At 37.7% G+C, this 12,629-nt stretch overlaps 1 pseudogene; it reads left to right on the top strand.

Annotated features, from left to right (window-relative positions):
• The first annotated feature begins 11,391 nt into the window (after positions 1-11,391).
• LOC140527614 (large ribosomal subunit protein eL13 pseudogene) lies at positions 11,392-12,010 on the top strand (annotated as a pseudogene).
• The last annotated feature ends 619 nt before the right edge of the window (positions 12,011-12,629 follow it).

Genomic DNA, 12,629 nt, shown 5'->3' with positions numbered 1-12,629 from the left:
TGTCCTGTAATAATGCCTACGTGGTGGTACTTTCTATCACTCTTTGAGTTCCTTATAATTTGAATTATCATAAGACCATGGTATTCAATGATTCTTAGCCATCTATCATCAATGGGAAGAGGCTAGTAATAGTAACAGTAATAGACTAATAATAGGAAAAAATCACATATAATAATATGTGACTATGGAGGCCATATGCAATTGGGACAGAAGGTTGTCCTTGGGGCCAAGAAGAGCTAGATTTAAGTCCTGCCTCTGACACATACTGGTTAAGTCAGGACAGGCAAGTCAAACTCTCAGTGTTCTAGGCTATTCTCTAAGATGATTAATTGCAGAGAAAGGGCCAGTATCTTTTGGTTGTTAGAGTTTCTCCATCCAGGAGTTCTCTATGCTACTGAAATCATAAGACCAATCCCAGGGCCCCTGTCCCTAAGGAAGGGCATTTGACAAACCTCACAATCAGTAAGAAATCCTCCCATTGTTGTTAAAATATTCATAGCAAAACCTTCATCACAGTAGCAAACAATGCCTCTATTTTATAGCTCATTGGCTACCACACTAAGTTGACAAAGATGCCTCTATAGTGCCATCCACTATGGGATCTTGGAAAAAGTATTAGATTTGGAATTGGGGTAAGTGGATTCACATTCTAGTTCTACTACTCATAGCCTTCATGACCTTTGGCAAGGAACTTCCCTTCAGTGAGCTTTGTCTTCATCATTTATAAAGTGATGGTATCAGATTATGAAATCCCTGAAGTTCTTTTCAACTTTAAATCTACAATCTATTAAGGTATTGATATATTTTTAATATTTGCATGGAAGACATCTTATCTTAGATGTATCTTCAAAACACTATTTTATTCTGTCACAAGTTTTTTAAAAGTCAATGAACATAGTGAAGTCAATTCAAATCACCACATATTTATTAAGAATCTATTGTGATTCATGCTAGGAAGATATCAAGATAAGACATGGCCCTTGCTCCCATGTTCTTTATAGTCTTGTTAGTGATTTGACACACAACTCAATAGCAAATCAAAAAATGTATATTATTGCACTGTGTTTGGAACTGAGGATGCAGAGATAGGGGAAAAGGTGAGACAGTCCTTGTGCCCAAGGAGCTTGTGGTGTCATAGAATGATCTTAGCTCTCTGTTACTATACTCTGTGTGATCCTAAGTAGCTCACTTAGCGTCTGCTTAGTTTCCTCATTTGCAAAATGAAAAGGGTGTAATATATTACCTCTAAGTTCCCTTCCTACTTTAATTCTACAATCCTATGATCCTGTAAAAGCAAGCACCCTGACATGCACAGGAAGGTCTGCTATCACAAGTTCTTAGATCTGCTTTTCTAAAAGGAAAGCAACTTTTGAGGGGTCAAAAATCACTTTAATCAAGAACATGTACAATTCACTTAGTTCAGGAAAAAAAGTCAGCACCCTGAACTTCACAGAAAACATAAAGAAATCAAAATCAACAGACAGGGCTTCCAACTGCCTGACAGTAAGCGATACATGCATCTCAAAACGACAGATAACTGTCTGACCATACATACATAGTTACAGAGAGAGAAGCACCAACATCTGGGTTTTCAAAGGGAAGGGGCTGCTTAGTGGCTTCCCAGACTCTCATCTGGCACACAAACCTTCTTCCAAAAAACATGCCCCAAAGTAAAACCTCACCTCAGGGTACTTACACATTTTTCAGAGACAGAGGGCATCACAACCCTTAAGAACCAATGCCTCATTAGAAAATTAACAAAAGGTGTGGGCCTCCCCTAATTAAGCTTCCAGTAATGGGCAGGCCTATTAATGGGTGGGGAAGATATTTAATTGCATTAGCATTTCAGATTCTATGATCCTATAATATGGTTATACAGCCATACATCTGAATATAAAGGGAAAAGGAACTATCCAAAATGTTCTAAGAAATTAAGAAAAATTAAAACATTTATGATATATGCATGAGAGAATAAGCACAGAAAATGTTATATGGGATTCAGTGGGGAAAAGGTCATCATTAATTTGAGAGATCAAGGAAGCCATCTATGAGGTAAGGGCATTTGAGATATACTTTAATAGCTGGACAGTAGACAAGGATTCTTTGGGGGGTGGAAAAAGTATGGAGAAAGAAAAAACCCCACAAAGGGAATAGTGAGAAAAGGTGTTGATTTTTTTTAAATTACTAAGTAGTAGTTTACAGTTTATATAGAAGAACATAAGGGATTCCATTCCTCCCAAGGATTCCCTGCCATGTTTGATAGTCTGTGCCTTCTCTAGCATTAAAGTTATCTACAATCACAAGCTTGACCTCTTTTGACACATGGATAATGAGAGCCTCCAGTATTCATAAAATTTTTCTTTGACCTCATCAGGGTTTGTCATGGTGAGAGCATATGTATTGATAATGGTGACATGGCACTTTCCTGCAAGCAGCAATTGTGTTGTCATGAACCTGTCATTCATTTATTTTAGGAAGCATACAAACTTATCGAATAGATTAGTTTTGATTTCAAAATGTGCACCACTTTTATATCTCTCCCTATCACTGCAGCCACTCAAGAAAAATGTTTATTCAGCTCCGACTTTGGTGAGTTGGCCTTCATTTGCAGCCTTGTTTTACTCAGGGCTGCTATTTGAATGTGATACTTTCTGAGTTCTCTAGCAACAAGAGCTATTCATCTTTCAGGTCTACTGGATTTCATGTTGTTCATAAGTGTGTGCATATTCCATGTACCAAAGAGGAGCGGATTCATCTTCACAAAATGTTTTGTGCATTTTTTTTTAATGTTTTGGCCACAGAATGGGATCTCTACTTGTCACGGTAAGCAGGCCAGTGTTTGGTGAAACATACTTTTCTTTATATATTCTCTAGTTACTCTTAGTTGAATTTATCTTTCTAGCTCTTCCTGGTGGTTTTTGTTGGTAATATGTGGAAATGTTGATGATTCACGTAGATTTATTTTACATCCTGTAACTTTGTTGAAATTATTGTTTTAATTAACTTTTTTTTGAGAATGATAGAATCTGCTACAGCTAACAGGCCTCTAGAGTAATGATCAAGAATTCAGCATTATGGGGCAGCTAGGTGGTACAATGGATAAAGCACCACTGGTTCTAGAGTCGGGAGGATCTGAGTTCAAATTTGGCCTCGGACACTTACTAGCTGTATGACCCTGGGCAAGTTACTTAACACTAATTGCCTCAAGAAGAAGAAGAACTGAGCATTGCTTCCATACCACAATGAGTTGTGATATGATAGCTTTCAAATATTTAGAGATATATATGTACCACAAAAATATTCTCTTCTCATTAGTAATGTTGCAAGAAATGACTTAAAAGGGAAATTTTATAATCTAGTAACACTTGACTTTTTTTCTTCCTAGCACAGAATACTCCATTCAGCTCCCTACTTTTTCAATGGCTATGTCCAATACCTGGAATGCTCTGCACCCTCACTCCCATTTACTGGTTTTCCTGGATTCCTTCAAGACACTCAGATCCTACCTTCTGAAGGAGACCTCTTCCTAGTCTCTGATCATAATTCCCCATCCCCATTATGAATGACAATTCTTTGAAAGTACCTTCCATGAACTCTTTATGTATCTCAAATTTTGACTCCCTCATTAGAATGTGATCTCCTTGAAAGCAGGGACCATGGTTTTTGTTTTTTGGGTTTTTTTGCTTTTCTTTGAATCCCCAACATTCAGTACATTATCTGGCATATGGCAAGTATTTAATAAATGCTTATTGATTAACTGACTCTCCCCTATACACAACCAGAACTTGACACAGTGTGGGATACACAAGATATACTTAATAAATTTTTGTTGAAGATGGACTTCAGAAAATCCTGGAAAGATGTATACGAACTGATGCTGAGTGAAGTGAGCAGAACCAGGAGAACATTGTATACAATAAACAGCCACAGTCTGCAATGACTGATTTTGATATTCTTAGCACTTCTCAGCAATGCAAGGACCTAAAACAATTTCAAAGGACTCATGATAGAAAATGCCATCCACATGCCAAGAAAGAACTATGGAGTCTGAATGCAGAGTGAAGCAGACAATTTTTTTCTTTTGTTTCGTTTTGTTTTTTCTTTCTCATGGTTTCTCCCATTCATTATAACTCTTCTATATAATATGACTAACATGAAAATATGCTTAATAGGAATGTACTTGTAAAGCCTATACCAGATTGCAGGATGGCTTGACGAGGGAGGGGTAAAATGTAAAACTTATGGAAGCAAATATTGAAAACTAAAATTGAATAAATTAACTTAATAAAAAAAATCCTTGCTGAATGCATATTAACCAAAGTCAAAATTCTCTCTAGTCTCCATTTCTTTTTTTTCCAAGTTATTTGACTAAATGTATACATACTTTATGCTAGAATGTACCTCCTAGCACTGGGCAGGAGGGAATCTTTCTCCTCATTACAATAATTACCTCAACACCACCAAATAATAGAACAACCATAGGCGATCTTTATGGCATCCCATTTTGTGTCCCTTGTAGCATCAATAGAGAGACAGTTTAGATCTGTCCTTTTTGCTTCAGTTGCCACTCTACAGGTGAAAATAATTATTAGCTACAACTCTATAGATATTTCATGGCCATGAGAGATCTACTACATTTTGTATGTCTATTCTTCTTGCATCAAGTGACTTGCCACAACTCCTACATAACAACATTCATTTTTGTTGTGGCATCTGTAATGATATCAATATTTTTACACGTAGAAAGTGGTGAAAATGCTTCTAACTACTGAGGTTAGTCCTGCTACAGCAGGCAACAGTGTTATGACAAACTTGATTAATTGGGAAAGAATGTTTAAAGTAATGGGATTTATAGATAGAAAGAACTTTGTAAATCATAAAGCTAGTCCTGCTTAGTTTACAGGAGAGGAGAAACACAGAATAAGGAATTTATTTGCCCACAATCTCATAGACTAAGTCTGTCATAGTCTAAGTCACACTATTTGCTTATAGTTCCAGATAATATTAGAAAACTTAGAGAACTGCAGAACCTTAGAGATGGAATGAAATCCTTTCCTTTCATACATGAGATTCAGATTGGAAAAATGGACTGCACAGGATCATACAATTAGTAAATGTCAGAGATAGAATGTGAACATTGGTCCTCTGATGATGTTTGTTGAAATCAATTAATCAATAAGCATTTGTTAAGCACTTACTATGTGCTAGACACTAAGCTATAAGATATAAAGATAGATGTAAGAGAGTCCTTGCCTTCAGGGAAATTTCATTAAATCAGGGTAGACTTGTACATATGTAAGTATACACAAAAAGTGTAAAAAGTAAGTAGATGGTAATTGTGGGTGGGAAGGCATGAATAGTTGGGGAGAATCAGGAAATGTTTTGTGTGGAAAGTGTTGCTGCATCTGAGGCTTGACAGAAATAAGGAATACTTAGAGGTGGTAGGATAGAGTGCATTCTAGGTATCAGATACCATCAAAGGAAAGCTATAGATGTGTGTGAGGGAGTGTCAGTTGTGAAGAAGAGAAAGAAGGCCAGTTAGGTTGGACTATAGAATTCAGGAAGGAAAGTAATATAGAATAGAGGTAGAAAAGTTGGCTGTGACCAAATTATGAAGTTCTAAGCCAAAACAAAAAAAAAAAATTCTATTTTCTTTTAGAGGCAATAGTCACAAGAGTTGACTGAGTAAGTAAGTGACGTAGTCAGACCTGTATGTGAGGAAAATCACTTTCACATCTGTGGAGGATGGACAAGAGAGATAAATTTCTACTCTATCATACTACTCCTACATATGTGCAATATGATTTTCCACTTAGGTCAACGAATATAAATGTGAAGTTGGAAAGAGAGGTATATTTCATAGGATTTAGAGTTGGAAGAGACCTTAGAGATGATCTGGTCCAACCTCCTCCTCTTTCAGATGACAACATTGAGATCCAGGGGTATTAAATGATTTCCCTAAGCTATATAGACACTAAGGAGCAGAACCAGGAATTACTTAGGTACTCTAGCCTACATTCTGAAATGTAATTGGTTTGAAAGCATAAGCAGAATCCATGATTAACCACATTCAAGTATACCATCACCAATCTTCAAACTAAAACCTAGCATCTGCTTTCCTCCCCTGATTAAAAAAAAAAGGACATAGTAGGATTCTATGTGACTCACTTATTGCCTTCCAGAGACACATGAAGCTTGAGAGATTTATGGATATGATGACAGAGCCAAAGAACACCATGGGTCTGACTCAGATGGACAAGCTGAGGTGACTGAATTCTCAGTCTGCCACAGCAACATCTATGAAAAAAAGAAAACTAGTGTTATGAGGCCTGAACAATCTAAACTGGGGGATGTGTTTTTCTTTATGTAGAAAAAAAAGGAAAAGATGGGGGTGAGGAGAAAGAAGAGAGAGAGAGAGACAGAGAGAGACAGAGACAGAGACAGAGAGAGAGAGAGTGAGAGAGAGAGTGAGTTTGCTCAATTTCAATGCTATCTTAGCTGATCAGGACAAGCAAGTACCACCAGTTAAAGAGCTTATTCTCCAAATCTCTTTATCCTTCCTAGAACTGTGAGACATTGACAGCCAGTCACTTAACTCTGTCCGCAGCTGTGTGGGTTTTGCATAATTAATTATTTATACCAAGGCAGACACAGTAATTAACATCCAGATGAATATGATATTCTGATCAGAAATACTTTGCATTTCATCCGTCCCTCAAGCAACTAACTGTCAAAACTGGACTGTTTGACGGAGTGGGGCCTGCCAAAAAGCTCCCAGACATCTGTTCCCCAACAAAAAGAACAGGTTCTCTAAGCCACGCTTCCACACATTCACCAGTTTCAGTAGGCGAGAAAGAGTTGATTACCTCTTCACAAATTCTGGTCAATTTTTGTCTTCGGGTTCCAAGAACACCATGCAGCATCTCACTGAAGGACTGAATTTAAAATTTAAAGGGAGATGTGATTGTGTAGTACAACTGCAGCCGGACTGACTCCAGGCCTTCTCTCTTTTTTTTTTCCTTTTCTCTGAATGAAAATATCATGAAATTACTTTCATCCTTCCCAGGTATTGGTTAAAAAAAAGAATTATGAATTATTTCTAACAGTCAAGTAATTATTTGGCACAGAATTATATTCAAACATAGATTTATAGATTTAGAGTTGGAAAACCATTTAACTGTATCCCCTTATATTACATATGAGGAAGCTGAGTCTCAGGGAATTTAAGTGAGAAGTTCAAGGCTCAAGGTAGTAAGTAACTGAAGCAGGATTTATATTCATAACACTAGAAAACTCAACACAAGTAGTGTTGTATGGTATCAATAAGATGTTGGAGTTGAAAGTATACTTGTGTTCATCTATCTAGTCCAGAGATCAGATAAACTTTGGCCAATGACCAAATCCAGTACTCTGCTTGTTTTTGTATGGCCCATACAAGGAGTGGGTAACCAGCTAAAAGTATCTCATTCCAAACAACATTTCTGAATAATATTGAGTGTTATTTTTAGCTATTTTATACATACATATATGTATGTATGTATGTATATATAAATGTGTGTGTGTGTGTGTGTATGTGTGTGTGTGTAGTATAGTGTGTTTGGGTACAGAAAACATGGGATAGAATCATATTCTGGAAGGAACCTTAGACATCATGTATGGAGCCAAGAATATTTTTTTACATTTTTAAATTAAAACTCATTGTATTTTAAAATGTAAAAAACACTCATTGCTAGGGTATACAAAAACGGGCAGAAGCTAGATTTGGTCCTCTGAAGTTTGATCCCTGAAGTCCAAATCCCTTATTTTACAGAAAGACTCAGAGAGAGGAAATGAATTGTTCCCAGTCATACAGACAGTGGAAGACTTAGGACTAGCATTGATTGGTATTACAGAAAGAGAACAAATCCAAGCTCTGCCATTCAAAGCCAGTGTGATGTTAAGTAAGGAGCTAAATTTTAACCAATTGGGGCCTCAGATTTATCATATTCAAATGAAGTTGTTGCCTTCATTCTAAGGCCCATTCCAGAATCTATGATTTTACACCAGATTTTCTGAATATGCATCCAATCCTCCAATCATTATATTACAGTTATCTATCCTAAGATTGCTACAAATATTACTTGATATTATTTGGAAATGTGCTTGGGAATAAGGTTTTTTCACTGGGGTGTCCTCTGCTCACTAAGCCTCTTTGGGTCTCAGTTTTATCTGCTGTAAAAAGAAGGTTTTGGACTAGATAGCTTAGAACTATGGATAGAATGCTGGGCTCTTAATGTCAGAAAGACATGAATTCACCAACCAGGGTGAGCCACTTCATCATTCTCTGCCCCACACCTAAGTCACTGGGTTTTTATGAGACCCAAATGAGATAACACTTGCAAAGAGTTTTGAAAACTTTAAAGTGCTACACAAATGCTCATTACTTATTGTCATATTTATGATCTAATCCTTCTTTCTACATCTAAATTTATGGTCTTAAATTAGATATCAAATTATATCTTAAATTAGACCACTCTGGTGGGTCCTCTCCTGTGCACTTATCATATTACACCTAATTATTTACATACATATCTCTTTCCTTTAATGTCTTTTAAGGGAAGGAAATTTGTTGTTTATCTTAATATGTCCAGGATCTAATATGCTACCATATATACCATAAGAGTTTAATAAAGTTGGTCAAATTTAACTTGTTGAATACTTTTCTGTAATCATAGCAGTCAGAACTGCACTGGAATAGATTGTATCCATGGTGGGAGGGTCTTTTTATTTAGTCTTAACATGACTCAATCTAATTACTCTTTTTGAACTGTTCAATCTATGGGCAATCATTCTCAAAGCCTGTGTTGCTTCTGTTTCCTAATATTTCAGTTTAATTACCATAGGTTCTTAAGATCAGAGTTAGAAGGTATTTAAAAAGCCAAATAGTTCAAACCCCTCATTTTATAACTGAAGAAGACATGAACCAGAGAAGTAAAGAGAATTGCCCAAGATCACATATATACAAGTTTCAGAGGTGAGATTTGAATTTGGGTCCTCTGGAGAAAACAGCAACCACAACACCAGATGGTCAAGGATTAAATGAGTTGATCTAGAATATAACTTCTAACTCAGCTCCTAGCTTTAAATCTGTGACCCTACCAACTATCTATAAAGTGCCTACTGTATATAAGAAATAGTTTCCACAGGCTCTGGAAACAAAAATTCCCAAAGGAATGCTGCTCCTCAAGAGCCTACAGCAAGGAAGACCTAAATGTACTCAAATAAATAGAATACAAATTAGAACATATAAAGTATCTGAGAGATGTAGAAAAAGTTATAGCAGATATTTGAGCAGGAAATGGTGTGGTAAAACTTGTACATTATGAGTATCAACATGGCAGCTATGTGGAGCATAGATTAGAAAAAGGAAGAACTAGATCTAGAGAAACCTGCTAAGAGACTACAGCAACCATCCAGGTAAAAAGGTGATGAGGGTCTAAATTAGACCAAAATGTGAAAGCAGGAAATAAATGCCGCAGATGCTATAGAGGTCGAATCAAATAAGGCGAGGGACAGTGATGAGTGGAGGATGACTCCAAGGTTGAAAACCATATGATTTAACAAGTTGTCCATATGAGTTTTAATAATCAACATTTTGACCTAAAGAATCCATGAACTACACTAAAATCTTACCCTTATACCTCAACATAGTATGAATGTAAACCTGACATCTCAAAAGTTATTCCAACAGTACAAGTTTTGCAAAGTCCCACCACTTTAGAAGGATTTCAGATATGGAGCTGGCAACAGATGGTGCCAAAGGCTTTCATCTGAACACCACCCTATCTAAATTAAGAAATTAAGTGTCTGAGGTCACAGTTCAGTAGAACTTTAAGGCTACAGTAGCCTTTGAAGACTGCCTATGGCAAAGAGAAGTTTCAAAGTGAAAGCAGTATCCTCAATCATGAAGTCACAATTCTCTAAAGTGTTGAAGAAAGGAATTGTTGTTGCTGTGTTTATCCTTAGTTCTCCGAAGAGGCCCATGACATCAGGAAGATGATGACATGACTTGCAGGTGACTTGGATTTGAGTTTAGGAGGGCTGTACAAGGTCACCAGCCTCATTTTCTGCTCCAGAGACATTTGGGTGCAGTGGTCTGATATTCATCAGGATGACTGGAGATGGCCCAGGATGCAGCGGCCCTTTTAGAATGTTTTTTCAGGTTCTCACTTTGATTGAGGAAATGCCCATTCGGTGAATAGGCCTCTTTAAGAGGTGAGTCAAGGGATGTCCCTTTAATCAAAAATTTAAAAAAAACATCAAACTGGGAGGGGAAGACACTCAAGGCCGCTGGCCAAAAGAGAAGCAGTTACTACTTACTATTTAAATTCATTCTGTGCTAGGAGGGCAGGGACCAATCTATGAGCTCCAGAGTGAATTGGGTTGAAGGCTTAGTCTTTGAGAAAGAAGTCTAACCAGTAAACCCCAAGTTAATGAGGTAGATTTGAGCCAACGAGATGTACCTTCTTTTGAGCAGAGCACCCTCAGATGAAGAAAAGAGGAGAGGGAGAGGGAGAGGAAGACTACTGGTAGTTTGTGTTTGTTCTCCATTCTGGATTAACATTCATAGATTGTATGCAAGTAGTAACTGTTTCTCTTTTGGCCAGCAACCCTGAGGGTCTTCCCCTCACAGTTTGATTTTTTTTTTTTTTAATTAAAGGGGCCATCCCTTGACTTACTTCTTAGAGAGTCCTATTCACTGAATGGGCATTACTTCACTCAAAGTGAAATCCTGAAAACTTTAGCCTAAAAGGGCCAGGGTCTCCCATTGCATCCTGGGCCATCTCTAGTCATACTGATTAATATGAGGCCACTGGATCCAGATGGCTCTGGAGGAAAAAGTGAGGCTGATGACCTTGCACAGCCCTCCGTCACTCAAATCAAGGTCAACTGCAAGTCATATCATCATCTCCCTGATGTCATGGTCTTCTTTGAAGAAAGGAATAGTAAGGAAGGAATGGTAGAAAGATCACTTTCCTAGGACTCGGAAAACCTGGCTTCTTGGATTGATTAACTCATACTGTGTGAACTTGAACGAATGACTTTCCTTCAATTAATCTCATTTCTTCATCTTTAAAATAGTGGTGACAAAGAGAGTCTCAATAATTCCCAACTTCCTCCTGTCTCTAAAACCCTATTATTCTAGTATCAATCAATCAATATCAAACATTTATTAAGTATATACTATGTGTCAGGTTCTAGTGATATAAATACAAAAATGTAAAATAACTCCTGGCCTCAAGAAGCTTACATTCTTGTGAAATAAGCCTTCGTTATCCATTTTTTAAAATGTGTCAAACTCTGGGCCTTTCCAATCAGCTGAGGTGCCCACGAGGAGGGTTCTAATCAGCCATGGTTCCCAACAGAAATGGCATGATTCTGAAGCCCCATTTCCACAAAGACTGCAAAGAAGAGTTTCTACATGGTTTAACCAGGAAGCCAGGAAGATCAGAAGGCAAAAGGCTCATCAAGCAAAAGCCCATCTAATTGCTCCTCATCTTGCATCTGGTCCTATCCACCCCATTGTGACATGCCCTACTGTCCAATTCCACACCAAAGTAGAGGATTCAGCTTGGAAGAGCTTCGGTTGGCTGGTATCCTTAAAAAAGTGCCACAGACCATTGGTGGATCCTCAACGCTGAAATAAGTCTACAGAGTCTCTCCAAGCAAATGTGCAGCAGCTGAAAGAATATCGTTCCAATCTGATCCTCTTCCCAAGAAAACCATCTGCACCCAAGAAGGGAGATAGCTCTGCTGAAGAAGTCAAATTGGCAACCCAGCTTACAGGACCAGTTATGCCCATCAGAAGTGTCTACAAGAAAGAGAAAACTGGTGTCATTGCTGAAGACGAGAAGAATTTCAAGGCATTTGCTAGTCTTCGAATGGCCCCAGGCTAATGCCCATCTTTTTGGAATGCGCACAAAAATGAGCCAAGGAGATTGCAAAGCAAGATGTTGAGAAGAAAAAGTAAAGAGCCTCTGAGAACTTTGAATAAAATACAAAAAAAAAATGCATCAAATTCAGTGAATAGAAGCATGTAAATATAAATATAACTATAGTTCTGTCAGAACTGAACACACCTATCTAAAAGCATACACATGAATGGCCACCCTGACTTCATTGATTTCATGCCTTTCAGTCTCAATTGCTGCCCTTCTAATAATGAACAACCATCCTTTGTAGTCTGTATACCTGGTTTCCAGCTTCACAACTAAACTCCATAGACGCAGGTGTGAAGGAAAGTAGGGTTGGAGAGAGTCTTTGTGCCTCTGCTGAGATAGCACGTTTGGTTTTATTTTTTGTTTTCCCCTAAGTATTGGTTTTCTTAGCTTCACAGTGCTCAAGCTTTATTACCAAAATTCCAGACACTTGTTCTGTCCCACACAGTGAAATTTTCAGCTAGGGTTGGAAAAATTCTTCTCCATTTAGCCTTTGAACTACTCATGTGTGAAACACTGCGGACTGACATTGCTAATGGCATCAACACTGTTTTCTTTGTAGCTGTTACTCATAAAAGGAGGCAGGGCAGTACAATGGAAAGGGCCCTGGATTTGGAGTCAGATGGTTTTGCTTCAAGTCTTGGCTCTTCT

The sequence above is a fragment of the Notamacropus eugenii genome, chromosome 1 (genome assembly GCF_028372415.1).
Source record: "Notamacropus eugenii isolate mMacEug1 chromosome 1, mMacEug1.pri_v2, whole genome shotgun sequence".
Classification (NCBI taxonomy): domain Eukaryota; kingdom Metazoa; phylum Chordata; class Mammalia; order Diprotodontia; family Macropodidae; genus Notamacropus; species Notamacropus eugenii.
Note: the sequence above shows the minus strand (reverse complement) of the source record. Positions and strands in the feature narration are given on the sequence as shown.